This window comes from Ambystoma mexicanum, chromosome 5p (assembly GCF_040938575.1).
Source record: "Ambystoma mexicanum isolate Mex_15411 chromosome 5p, UKY_AmexF1_1, whole genome shotgun sequence".
Lineage (NCBI taxonomy): Eukaryota > Metazoa > Chordata > Amphibia > Caudata > Ambystomatidae > Ambystoma > Ambystoma mexicanum.
In genome coordinates, this window is record NC_090930.1 from 235737625 (window position 1) to 235752849 (window position 15225).

Consider the following 15225-nt stretch of genomic DNA (forward strand, 5'->3'; position numbering starts at 1 on the left):
CCTGCTACAATCAGAGCTGAAGACTCTTAACACATTCAAAGCTAAAACTAGATCTTGGCTTTTCGACCAGCTTTAAGTCCTTCTCAGGACCTTTGTCTTACATACCCTGACCTGCTGACCTCTGTTATTACTTAGCAGCACTGAAACCACTGTAATATATGTAGACAGAATCCTTGTTAAGTCGCCTATTTTTTTGTAAATTATGTAATGTTATCTCTGTATATATGCATATCTGTAACCTTGTACAAATTGCGCCCTGATGCCTCCGGGCCCGATGGTCTGCGCGTTATAAATAAAACAAATACAAATACAAATAGATTGTCTGCAGTTTCTGAATGTTGTGTGCAGAGGTACCGGCAAAGAGTACGTTGCAATAATCCAACCTGGCGCTGACCACTACACTGGCAATCATGAGGCATCTCTCAGTGGATAGGAATGGTCTAGCAGCGTTTATGAATGTGGTAGTGTGCGCTGCTGAGGAGAAGATTGCATTCGCTTGGCGATTCAATGAAGGGGTGGCATCCAGGTAAGCCTCAAGAGTTTTCACTGCAGAGGAGAGTGTGTTGGGTAAGGATTGGGCAGTCACATGGTGTGAAACTACACAACACTTATCTGCTTGGTATTAGGTAACCCACCTTTTGGTATCAGTCTGTACTACACAGGTTGGCAGTGTGACTGAGCAGCCAGGCCTATCTCAAGAGAGGTAAATGTGTGCTGTAGAGCTGTACAAATGAAATCCTTAAATACAAGTAGCCATTTAGCACTAACTCAAGTGTTTTCTGTCAGAAATAGTTATATTTATAATTAACATCAATTTTTAAATAAGCATACTTTAAAAAGGAAATTCATGTAATAATGTAAATATACTTTAAAAATACTTTTCAGAATCAGAACAAGTTAGTGGATAATCTTTGGATGTGCCTCTTACACCATTCCTACACCCTGAGGTGACTTCAATCACAAGGACATTAATGGCATATGGTTTAAGGAAGGACAATATTAAACAGGTTCTCAGTAAATGTGAGGACAACAACATCTTCCTATGAAATCTAGACAAGCCTTTCCCAGCAGTAACAGTTTAAAACAAGTTACCACCTATGAGGGACAAGCAATATCAAAGTCAATGGACTAGAAGAGTCTTCAGGGTGCCAGGACAGACAACATCAATTGGAAACCAGTCTATGGATCTGTTGCACTTCTTAGATTAAACGTCTTGCACAAATTAGAGAGTTTGTAGAAAAATAATCACTTGTAGGGTCACAAGCTGTTAAGCCTGTGAAAGGAGTGTTGGAATGAGGGGACTCTGGATCTGGTTGTTCTGCTTCTGTAGGTTCTAGCTGTATTTGTTGCAGCATCAGACGTTTCACTCGACTACGGATTACTTAACCTCTGGAATTCAGTTCTTGCAGCAACAAAGAAGTACAGAAGTACAGTTGAAGATGGTCCCGTGGAATTCGTCTCGGGGTTAGTTGGTCCCACTAATCCAAGGGAAAAAGTTGTCCCTTCCAGAGCTTCTCTGTCAATGTGAAAAAGGCTTTTCAGCACAGTAGCAGGGCTTCACTGGGCAATTCAAAGGTCCAGGAGGATGCAGGAAGCTTCATTTGCGGTTTCTTCATCGGGTGTTTCTCCCAGTGGTCGACTCTGCCACCAGTCCCAAAACCCTCCCCTTTTAAGCAGGTTTCTTCCATTCATGTACAACCTAGTCTGTCAATCACAAAGCAGGGTGGCGCTCCTCAAAGGGCAACCAGCCAGCCAATCAGGACTGCTTGCATTTAGGCATTCCTAGAGACAAAGGACAGGGGAGTTCCGGGAATCTCCCTCACATCCTGCCCTTCCAGACACACTGGAGCCAGAGGCGGGCTTCAGGGCTGAAGCCCGCCAAAGGCACGACAAACAAAGGGCTCAAATCTGTCTCGACTTACAGAGTAAAAACATAGAAAGACCTCACAAACAGAAAATGATGAAAACAAGAAGTCAGGATCCATTTTGACAAAATAGTCACTCATGGGTCCTGTACTGCAGCTAAGGGTTCAGCCTGCAGTAGAAAAGCTCAATAGTAGGAACAATTAAACCACTGCCACCAGTCATTTAAAGTAGTGAGGGTAACAAAAATGTTACATGAGAGAGTAGGATAAGGAGCTACTAGGTACCCCCCAGCACTCGACTTAAGATGGTGTGTGCTGGACCTACACAGAGAAAAGGTAAGTAAAGTCAATTTCACTGTACTATTCTTGGGAAGGGTAGCCCTCCCAAGAAAAGGTATTTAAACCTTGTGAGAAATCTAAAGGATTTCTCTGTGATACTGCACTGAAGGTGTTGTTTGTCACCATACAAAAAGTAGATGCCTATGTAGTATGTCAGAGTCCAAAAACAGTGAAAACACATAATCCAAATCAGGTCAAAACACATGAGAGAGTGAGAAAAAGGCCTCACTCACTCCAGGGTTAAAATTAAAAAGTGCTAAAGCCCAGCAAAAGATACAGGGGTCTCTAAGGTTGACGAGAATTAGCAAAGAAATGAGAATTCTCCCTAACACTATCACGCCTTGAAACACTTGTGTATAGGTGCGTTCTAAATGCCATATCATATCATACCCCCATCCCAGACCAAGGGACAGGGCAATCTAATCCTCACTAGGATGGATCTCTTGTTGCAAGTCGGTTTAACTGTTTGCTGAGTCCACCAGCAATCTTTTGTAACCCTTGCTATGGCACTTTTTAACATTGGTCTTCATTTGCAAGCAATATGACCTACAAATACTATTGGGTACATCTCTCTTGTTTAATTTATATGGGATCTCATCTAACAGTCCCACAGAAGTTGTGACAACTTTTGATCCTACAATAGAATTTTTCAAGGGGTTCTTAGAAAGAAATCCCTTAGACAGAGGGGCCTCCATGAATCTTCACCACCGCTCTCACAAGAGCAGGTTGGGTCTCTGGTGTCTTGGTTGGAGGGGTTGTGGTCAAGCAAGGTACATGCTTCAACTTCCTCTCAGATCAGATTTTACCTAGCTTAGAGGTTACCCTCCTAATGCTAGGATTTATAATGGGGTCTTCAGCAGAAGATTCAACAGTCTCAAGGTGTTTAGCCTTAGACTTACCTTCCCTGGTTTTCCACCATTCTTGAGAATATCCAGTTCTCTCAGACCTAGATAGGTGTTCAATTTGGCTATCCACCCTTCCTCTGAAGTAGTGGGGGTCAACGACTTTAAAATTGGAATGACAATGATGGAGCCTGGTTGAGGCTCCCATTTTCCTAATATTCTAGTTTGAAAACGATCAGTTTGGGTATTCACTACCAAACATTGGGGGCAGGAGTTGCTGGGGTGTCCCCCACTCCTAATATTTGGTAGTGATGGCTTTTGGGTTGTAGTGGGAGTGTCCACCGTGTCCAGAGATTTGGAGGCGGGAGTGGGAAGAAAAAGAAAAGCGACCCTGTGGTGTTGAATCCGACCCACGTAGAAGGGATGGATCTGGCACCATTTGGACAGGGCCTCCAGCAAATCTAGAGGGACCTTTGGGTGCCTTAGCCACATCCTCAGGCTTGAAAAAAATGTCATCTACTACTGTTCTGCTGGCCACAGTGTCTCTCACGTCAGGAGTCTCCTGGCCATTAACAAGAACACTGTCCATAAAATAAACTTTGGTGTTATCTGGAATTGAACTATACACATCCATATTCTGGTTTTTACACACACTCAGGGACCCTAAAGATACACTGGCTTGAACTACAAGCGGTTCTTCAGCCAGTAAGTGAAAGTTTGCACTAGCCATTTGAGCTTTTCCCTCAGTGATGAAGGCTAAGGAGGCAGTGTTGACCCCTGCAGGTTTACCCTTGCATCTGGGATCCCCTTTCACATGGTCCACTAACTCAGAGATGCAACATTTACCAAATGCTCTCTGGAATGGAGGTTTCTGCTGATCTTCCTCGGTTGGGCACCAGAGGGTTCACTAGACCTATAAGGTTTCCCATGGGATCTACCCTTATGTTGTTTATGGACCTCTTCTAGGTGGTTGAAATTAGAAATGTCTTTATTCTCACCTTTGTGCTGCTTTCCATCCTCCTTTTTGTGAGTAGCATCAGAATCCTTATGAGTGGCCCTGTTGGTTACCCATGGGTCAGCAGCTTTTGCTAGCTTTTTAGAATCAATTTCCTTAGAGTCAGCCAAATGCTGTTTCAGCTCAGGAAAACAGGCATCAAAAATAGATTCAAGCAAAAAAAGATTTCTCCTTAACCAAACCATTTAAGTTCTTCAAACATTTACATACCCAGGTAGCCCAAGGGTTACCATCAGTCTTTTTGAGGGTCCTAAAACTCTTAAGGTACTGGGAAGGAGTTTTCCCAAATCTGGCTATTGATGCCAGTTTAACTGACTCATAATCTTTTCTGTCACTGGCACCCAATTCCATAACAGCATCACAGCTATTCAGGGGGAGCCTAGACCTGAGCCATAGAATCAGATCATTCCCACTTATTCCTTTAAGACCATAGGTGTATTCAAACGTACCCAATTGTATATAGGCATCACAGACTACCTCCTTCTCCTCTATTTCACAGTGTTTAGACCTAACTTAACTGTACACTATTGAAACTCATATCACCGGGCAAGAACCAGACTCATACCTTATTTTTTTTATATCACAAATAAAACAATAATGTAATTCATTTCACAAATACTTCCTTGGTCTCAAGTGTATGACTGTTAGAAAACATGAAACACATCATGATTTGCATGATCACATAAAACAATTACTCTCATTCTTCACGGGTTAGTATACAAAGGCATTTTTTCTTATGCCATGGATTCATTCATTCTGTGAAAAATAAATGTTATAGAAGTTCACTTAATACCTGAATGTCTTACAACAGAGCATAAAAAGACAAAAAAAATGGCACAATTACAGTGTTATTTCTTCAAAATTCTTTTGCACTGGATAACATGTCATAATATGTCACTTTTGTTTGTACATGTTTTTAAGGGAACCAGCCCTTATCTTATTCTGTGAACCTATCTCCTCATTGTCTTTTCTAGTCTCTGGAGGGTACTGAATGTCTGTTACCCCATAAGCTTTAATTTTGTGCGAATGTTTGAAAGGTGTTTTGTCGATGCACTGCATTTTGGCCTATCGTTCCAGGGTAAACCCTATCCCTAGTAGGGTTTCCTGATATTTTTACAAGGCCTTTGTCAGGACAAAGGATAGTTGTTTCTTGCAATGATCCTTAATATTCTAACCCAGCAATTATTAAGACAATCTAAAAATAAAATAAAACATCACAGGTTTTAGGGCCAGTCATTCTATTCCTTCTTGTTTATTAAGCCTCTGACAGCTAAAGGGTCTCTTCAACTGACCTTGTTCAGTAGACAAAAACAGGGACAGACTTCTTATTGGTAAGCCACTTACTCAGGCCTTTTTTTTCTTTCAGTACATTTAATCACATTACAAAGGTATGCTTAGGTATATAAAGACATAATTGGTACCTCAATTATCCCGTCATTTATCTCATAACGTGTAGCAATGATTTAGTATCAAATAAATAAAAAACATTTTTAGCCCAATACCTCTAGTTTATGTAGGCAAAAGTTCGGCTGTGTAGTTTCTTCTAGCAGCGCGCCAGAATCTCAGGCGGAGGGCCCAATGTCCCTGGAGGAATTCAGTCAGCCTGTTTCCTCCTTAACGGTAAATTCCTGTTGAATAAAGGACTTCTTAGTATCACAGTTTTCCACATGTAAGGCATTCTCACTGATCGGTTTCTAGTGTTAGTTACTTTAAAATCTTTAAAATTATGGTAGGTGGGCCCTAGGATTCTGGACTGCCTCACGAGGCAGACGTGGTTGTGTATGTTGCTTTCAAAGTGAATCTCAGTTATTTAAAATTGGCATTTTTTTTTAGATCTATGAAATTCTAGTCTTTCAGTTTGTTTTATCAATTGAGTCTCAGTGCTAAAGCTAGCCATTGCTCCTATCATCTCACCTTAGATAAATTAAAATATATTAAAATGTGTACACTTTGCTAATACACTATCCCGCGAGGTGCACGCGTACGTATAATTTTGTTTCACGGTGCAGCTACGAATCGTCAATTACAATCACTTGCGACTGCTATTGTAAATATTGTTCGAAGGACCAGGGGATTTCTCTTACCTCAACAAAAGGAAAACTCTGGTGCCTCATCAATGGTACCGGATGCCGAGATGTAGTCTCTCGCGTCTCTGTTTCCAGTGTGTTTTTAAACATACCGGGTCCCGTCAGCTGACAGTGAACCATAGTGATAGAAAGAGGACTCCGCTCATTGTTGATGCTAACCCGAGCAGAGTCGTCAATCTTACAAAAATTGTGTGAATGACACGAATGAAAAACCTCTTTTTTTATTTGATTGAGGCAAGATGCTATGGCACACCACAACCTGTGTCTTATATATTATATGGTCACACATATATATTTGTTTTACATTCATCACGGTGTGAAGCCAATTTTATTATTGGTAGCGCTGCACAGTCTTATAGAGGTCTCTCTTGAGAAACGTGTATGACAATTACTATCTACTAGATGTAGTGGGAAAAAATTGCGATCCAATGTGACACTCAGACTTCATTCAAATGTGTTCTCTTTATTTACTTATGAGCTTTTAGTGCATTTGCCTGAATGGCGAACCAATCATCGCGTATAGGTGCACCCACTTATTATGCTTTGTTACCAAGGGTGCCAAACTCTCTGCAGATAATTCCCTTGGGTCAATATCCTACTGTGAAGTATTGTGTCGTTATACCTGTTCCCATATTTTACAATATTTCACACAGCAACTATAAAAATCATACGCATGTGTGAGATCAATTTTACTTATACATTTTTGCTCATAAAGTTTAACATGTACATTTTTACTCATCACCTACACATTTTCTCATGTTAATGCTTCTCGGATTTAGTCAGCATGTATTGCATTCTGATCTTCTGTTCACTGAACATTTTATTGTAGCAGTTTCTCTCCTCTATATTCATGATGTTCATCATAGTTGCATAATGGTACATATAACACATCAGTTAACATCAACACAGATCCTATACCCAGATCATATTAGTGCAATCTTTTATAGCATCATGACTGAAATGAAGATGACCCTTATCTGCTCATCAATGCCAAAATCCCTCAGCTCTGTGTACCTCTTATTTGTCTGTGTTAATTCCTCTGTTTGTATGAAATGTATAGTTAGTCAGGTGAAAACTTCAAAAGAACAGACTCCATTCTATGCAGGTGTTCAATCCGTTTTTTACACTGTCCAGCTTATGGATCCATTTTTGTTCTAACCTTTTCAAGGCCAAGTCTCTATCGCCTTGACGTGTTTGGGCTTTCACAGTCTGTATCACAAACCATTGTATGTCTGTTTATGAGTGTTTCTTGCTTAAGTATTGATCCACCAATGGCTTATCAGACACTTTGTTCGCCAGGCAAGATCTGTGCTTGCAGATATGTTGACGCACTGCTCTCTTTGTCTTCATATATATATAGGAGATTACAGGGGCATCTTATTCCATCCACCACCCACGTCATTTTACAGTTGGTACATTCTTTTATATCCCACTTTATATGTTTAAGGACAATTGTCTTCATATTAGTGGTGAGGGCACACACTGAATATTGTCAGCATGTGAAGTGACCTACGTCAGGGTTGTTTGGTTCCTCCTGGTGACAGTCTCCTCTTCAAAAGTATGGACCAACATTTGTTTTAGATTTCTAATTTTTTTAAATGCAAACCTTGGTTTTGGTGGGTTGAAATCTGGTGTTCCGTCCAAACACCAATTTTTAAGAATACTTTTCTTGATGGCATTACTAATTGAACTATATGTTGTTACGCAGGTGATCTTATCTTGAATAGCTTTTGTTTGTTTCATCAAGCAAACTACCCGTGGAATATCGCTTGCTCTATTCCTTGCATTTTAGATTGATTTGCATGGGTAACCTCATTTTACCAGCCATTGTGTCAGGTTATCTGCATGTTCTTCAAATTGTTGATCTGTTGAACAGTTCCTCATTATGCGTAGGAACTGTCTTTATCGTACATTCATTTTTAGATTGATAGGATGGTAACTTCCAAAGTGGACCTAGTTATTTTTATCCATTGGTTTTCAGAATAAGGTGGTTTCTAATTTGCCCGATATATTTGTATTGATCATTAGGTTAAGGGATGGTAGGGCATTTTTGTCCGACACCACTGTGAAATTGAGGTAGGGATCTTGAGTGTTGAGCCACGTTTAAAACTGCTCTAGTTCTTCTATGATGGCCATCCAGATGGAGAAAACATTGTCAATATAACAATGCCAGTTTTTCATGCAACGTCTGAAAGGATTTGTGTCATTGAAAATGAAACTGGTTTTGAAACTGTCCATGTATAAATTTGCAATCTCCAGTGCAAAGGTCACACCCATGCTTGTCCCATGGATCTGCTGAAAAAGCTTATTTAGAAAAATAAAGACATTTTCAGTGAAGGCCACTCTAATGCTCTCAAGGATGAAAGCAGTGGGGACTCTACTGTCTGGCTCAGGTCTTTTATCTAGGTATTCCTTCATGTTGTTGATGCTTGCTGTCTGCGGTATACTTGTGTATAAGGCTTCTACATCAAAACTTACTAATATGTCTTCTTCTTCAGTCTCAATGTCCCTCAGCAGGTTGATCATTTCAGTGGAGTCACGTATAAATGATTTCATTTTGTCAACAAAGGGTCGTAAGAAGAAATTTGCATATTGTGACAATGTCTCGAGGATAGAGCCAATCGCCCAGACAATCGGTCTACCCAGTGGGTTCTTGCTATTTTTATGAACTTTGTGCAGGATGTAAAAAGCAGCCAAAGTTGGATGTGGTTTATTTAAAAACCTGCTTTCGTACTCATCAATCCAGCTCCAGCCCCCTCTCTCTCTCTGCATGAGATGTAAGACTGCTTATCAGTTGCGAGCGGTCTATAATGATGGCAGTTGTTCAGTAGTTTTAAAGATTCTTGTTTGTCCCAAAGGACTATACCTCTGCCTTTATCAGCTGGCTTGATGAAGAAATCAGTCTGTGAGTCTTGATGTTTAATAGCTAGCCGTTCTTCTTTCGTCAAATTGTCTCTAGTATGATTGTGTTTCTTGATAGTATTTTTTATCTCATTTAGTATCTTGTTTTCAAAGGCATTAATTTCTGGACTGATGGCAGCTGGCGATGGTGTGAATGTTGAGGGTAACTTCAGTCATGTTACACTTTTAACTCTGTTTGTGTCACTACTGTTTTCTCCATGATCTTGGAAAAAGAATTTCAACGTGAGTACCCTGAAGAAATGTCTTAGCTGCACCTCAGTTTGAAAGTCATCTGCTTCTTTCATGGATACGTAGCTTAACCCTTTAGTAAGCACCCTCTCTTCGATGGTCATCAAGGAATACTTTGTCAAATTGAAGATTGGGGGTACCATATCTCCTCTTGTCGCTCCACTGTCCTGTGAATACTCCGAATTCCGTTTGAGGTCTTGATCTTCCGGCTCTGACTCTTTGACCCCCCCTGTCCATGAAAAAAATATTGCAGCGGTGCATTCTGTTCGCCTAAGGTGGACCGGTTGCCGTCTCTGGCTTGTTCCGATTCACTGCTGCTGCTGGTGTTCGAGGTGTTGGAAAACGTTACAAATCTTTGCCCCTGGCCTCCACGTCTTTCAGGGAATTTTTGCGCATACCCTTTGTTCTGCTCTTGGTAAATATATTTTCTCAAATGTGGGTATGTCCACTCTTCTTTGTATGTCTCGATATCCTTTTTTAATTTCCATACTTTTTTGTCTAGGGTAAATTGGCGGAACTTCTGTGTTTCAACATTCATTTCTCCAGTAGCAATTTCAGATCTTTAGTCACAAGGCCTTCTGCCAATTTCTTTTCCAGTGCTTCCAACTCTTCACCTTGTTTTTTACTCTCTTCCTCGGCTGTTTCGATGATCAGGATGATCCAGTCATGGCTGCCCCTGTTGCCCAGCCCACTGAAGTGTTGCTTAAATTTAGGGGTATCTATAAAAACCCTGGGGATGTTTCGAACCAGGAGCCCCTCTGAGATGACTCCTGCCTTCAGATACTCAAGCATTAACTTCCTGTGTAGTTTGGTGCATACCAGTTTTTTTGTATAATTAAGTCCAGATCGTTGTCACTGGATGTCGCAGGGCCTGCACTTGGGTCATTTTGTAACTATGATGCCAACTGGATCAGGCACTGGAAGTGTTCATCTGTGAAGGAGATGAGGTTTCTGTTTTCCATCTTTAGTATTTCTTTATTCTTTGGTGTTGGGTCTACTGTGTTCCTACACTAATTGGATCTATCTACTTATTAGCGATTTTGCTTTCTTACAATTGAAAAGAACAGACTCCATTCTATGCTGGTGTTAAATCCGTCTTTTACACTGTCCAGCTTTTGGATCCATTTTTGTTCTAACTTTTTCAAGGCCAAGTCTCTATCGACCCCTCATGTTTGGGCTTTCACAGTCTGTATCACAAACCATTGTATGTCTGTGTATGTGTGTTTTTTGCTTATGTAGTGATCCACTAATGGATTATCAACCACTTTGTTCTTCAGGCAAGGTCTGTGCACTCAGCAGATACACAGATGCATTGACACACTATATTGACAAATTCTACCATCGGGTAGCAAAATCGAGCTGCACTCTCCACAATGCCATATTCGCCCAGTTTCCACAAAAAAAGGGGGGGGGATTTGAAATCCACACCAACGCTTTCTCGTTTTCTTGTTTTCTTCCTTTATTAGTTTACACAGGGAAAAAAAATGCATACATTGCATTTAAAAAACAATGGAAATTCATTTCCACAAATAGAAAAATGACCCCAGTATGGGTCCTCCCAAGTGCAACACTCCTCCTATTTCGAGGCGTAAATATATGTTTATATATATAGGAGATTACAGGGGCATCTTATTCCGTACACCGCCCCCGTTGTCTTTCATTTGGTACATTATTTTATGTCCCACATGATATTTGTAAGGACAGGTTCCCTTAAAAACATATATGAACAAAAGTGATGCATTATGACATGCTATCCATGTGCAAAAGAATCTTGAAGAAATAACACTGTAATGGTGCCCTTTTCTGAGTCTTTTTATGCTCTTTTGTAAGACGTTCAAGAATTAAGTGAACTTCAATAAAATGTGTTTTTCAGAGAATTAATTAACCCCTGACAAAAGAAACATGCCTATGTTTGTATACTAACCTGTGAAGAATGAGAGTAATTGTTTTATGTGATCATGCAAATCATGGTATGTTACATGTTTTTTAACAGTGATACAATTGAGACTAAGGAATTATTTGTGAAATTAATAACCGTATTGTGAAATAAAAAAAAAACATTAAGGTATGAGTCTAGTTCATGCCTGTTGATATGAGTGTCAACAGTGTACAGTTAAGTTAGGTAAAAAAAAATGGCATACAGAAGAAGGGGGTAGTCTGTGATTCCTATATACAATTCATTTCTTATTCTACTATATCACAAACCCCTCAACAACAAAAAATTTGGGGTTTGACCTGTTGGATATATGGATATATTCAAACATACCCAGCCAATCCAACACATCAAGTTTAGATTCATATATACTCACTGCCTCTTTAGGCAGGCAATGCCTCTTGGGACTAGTAAACCTAGAAAACCCTGAAAGAGATGCATAATGAAGATTACCTCTGCTATTTGCACAGGGAGTCTTGATTCTATTAAAGACTAGGAGGTGAGCATTATGCTTCAACTTCAATTAATTACTCCTCAGGAGTTTCAACAAGACCATAAGAAAAACAGAAAATAATCTTCTCTTTGCCTTTTCTTTTCTTAAAAACTAGAAACCCCACTGTCTCTGTAGTCCTATCATGCTCACGTCATCTTATGACATCCTTCCTGTTCCTGGACTCAGTCTCTTCTTTACATGCTCTGAACTGCATCTTTTGAACGCGCACAGCAATGTCCAACCAACTGGGTGAACAAATCCAACTTTCGCAGACTCAACGTTGCTGCTTCACACCTGCGCTACTCAGCTTCTCCCAGGCCTTCTGCCTACGGTTCCTCAACTCTCAATTGTTCTTCTGGTCTTCCCTTAAGGATCATACTAACAACAAATCAGGGTGAAATCCTTGTACTGTCGCTCAGCCAACACTAATTGCATACAATGTAAACAGTATATGAAAGGGTGGGAATTGAATGCTCGCCTCCTAGTCTTTAATAGAATCAAGACTCCGTGCGCACATAGCAGGGGTAATCTCCATTCTATGTCAAGTCTGGAGGCGAGCATTACGCTTGTTCAAAGCTTCCCCAATACAGTCGTAGCCAACTCTCCAATTGGCTTGAAACAAAACTCTTTAAAAGTGTTATTGCTACCCCAATCAGGTGCCTGCATAATGTCCAGCAGAGACACCCCTGCTGTGAATGCTCTAGAGGCCATCGCACCCCACACTGAATGAGCCCCATACTCTCTCAAGTCTATACCTGCGAGATGCATCACTTCTCTCACCCACGTCGCTATGGTGGCTGTCGCTACTGCCTGAAAAGGCTTCCTGCACGCTATCAACAGCTGTGTATTACTGGCTGCTCTGCACTCCACTGCCCAGCTCTCGTATTCCTTAATACATCTCGCTACGCACCATTTGGTGTTAGTCAGGAAATAGGGATAATGCACTGTAGTGAATCCTGTCTCTGTCCTTCTAACTATTGAGAAGGTCACTCCCTCTGGACCGAAAGTCTTCCTGTATATATCAAGATCCTTGACTGCTTTCTCCCGTAGACACTTCTCTAGGACCCTGCTCAACATCACGAAGGTGGGAAATGCGTCATGCAGCTCTCCTGCCCATCTTTGAAGAAAAGCATCTGTGCCCTAGGCAGACAGACCCAGCCTCCAGCTGAAGTAGCTGTGCGTCTGCGGTTTGAGGGGAGATGCAAATAGATTGGGGTGGACTGGGCCCCACAGTTGATTAAGTCACTGGAAGATGTCCATGCTCAGTCTCCAGTCGCTGGAGTCCATCTGATATCAAGAGTTCCAATCTTCTACTACGTTGAGTTCCCCTGGGATATATTCTGCTGTCACTGAGGTCTCTGATTGAATCCAAAAATGCTTAAAATCCTTTGATAGCTCTGCTAGAATTTTGGATCTCATTACCCCTAAATGGTTTATGTACCTCACTGCTGATATATTGTCCATCTTGAGCAGGACACATGAACTCACTCTTCCTTTCGTGAACGCCTTGATGGCGAAGGAGCACGCTAGAACCTCCAAACAGTTTATGTGCAGGCGGAGCTCTTCCTCGCTCTACTTTCCTCTGGACTCTAGAGATCTGCATTGTGCTCCCCAGCCCACTCGGCTAGCGTCTGACTCTATTCCAGGCATCCATATTCTCCAACCACCATTGTAGTTCTGTGATGGATTCCTGATCTAAAGGAATTAACTGGTGGTACTTCAGACCTTCTGCAAGTGCCTGATCTTTAGTCTCTGTAGTTTCCGATTGTGCAAGGAACCTGGAAAGATAGCTTGAATCGATGCTGCCAGCACCCTCTCTATCCTCACTAGCACTCTAATCGATATTTCCGGCTTGCTCAAGCAGTCCCTGATTTCCTTCTTGATGTCCCTGATCTTTTGGGCCAGCAATTCTAGAGTCGCTTTCCTGGTGTCCAGGACGAAACCCAGGAAGTCCAGTCTTTGTGCCGGTGTGGTGTTGGATTTTGACACATTCACTCAAAACCCTTGAAACGTGAAGAGATCCCGCACCCATGCAGTCTGATATAGTAGTGCCTCTCGATCCTCCGCTAGCAGCAGTAGGTCGTCTAGGTATATAATCATCTGGATACCCTTCCCCCGGATTGCTGCTGCTACTGGTCTCATCAATTTGGTAAAAGCCCAAGGAACTGAGGGTAGCCCGAAGGGCATTGTTTTGAATTACCCTAGTTGGCAGTGCCAGCGAAAGGCCAGGAAGGTCATGAATTCCTCTTGCACCGACACTATCAGGAATACGTCGTTCAAGTCTCATCTTGTCAGCCAGTCCCCTTCTCTTATGAAGTCCCCCAGCTGGTGTATCCCTTCCATCTTTAAGTGGCGGTATACAATCCAACCGTTCAGTTCCTTCAGGTTTATGACTGGTCGTACTTTCTCTTTTCTGTGAACCAGGAACATATTGCTTACAAATCTTGTAGTTGACCTGCACCTCTCTATGGCCCCTTTCAATTCTAGCTGGAAAAGTTTGTGGTCTATACTCTCTTGTTCCACAGGCGCTAGATGTGCCTGTTGTGGCCAGTATCTTTGTATGGGCTCCTGTACAAATTCCAGATGCAGACCTCTGACAGTTTGCAACACGCATGTATAGCTGGAAAGCGCATGCCAGTTTCCCCAGAAATTCTTTGTTCTCTAACCCACTGGAGGATCTATCGTGGCTCTCACATGGGGTAAAGCTTTGGCCTCGGGTGGTTCCTCTTCCTCTGTGACCTCTCGGAAATCGTCATCTGGCCGGATAGAAGGAGTCCTGTTGCTTATTTTCCCAGTACTGGGCTCTGGTCTTCTACCTCGGTGGAAGCCACCGGCTGCACGACTGCGATAGCGGCCGGTCCCGGCAAAAACTCTACCTGGGAACATTTTGCGTATTGACGCTGTGCTTTCTCCAGAGATGTATAGGTGCCAACGAACCAGCCCATCTCTTTACCAAAGGTCTCTCAAAAGAGGAGACCCTACACCGCTTCCTCTGCTTCGTAGGAAGCTACATGGCTTAGCTTAGGGTCTATCTTTAGCAGTAGTCCTCTCCTCCTCTCTGAGGATATGGCGTGGTTTGCGTTGCCTAATAGGCAGAGTGCCCTCTAAGCCCAATTAGCTGGAGCTTCTGGATCAACCTCTTCTCCGTTATCTCTAGCTCTCTTTGCCAGATCCATTATTTTAGCTAGCGGTCCAGATATATCCAGTACTTTTTCCTGGTCACTCCTCCAGGACTTGTCTATCCCTTTTCGTTCATCTTTGCTAGTCTTCAAAACGGATGGCAGCATGTTAGGGTCCAATTCCAGCGTCTCTGCCACTTTGCCTGGTAGGTCCGGCCATGGGCATTCCGCCTGTAGGCACTGACTCACTTCCTTGTCTAAAGCTTTTCTGAGTCTCAGGCCCATGTTTTTCATTACCCTGGGGATGGCTGCCAATCAGAGGACCTGGGGTTTCTAATACTGTCTGGGTCAAACATGTCCATCACTTCCGCTGGATCTTCAT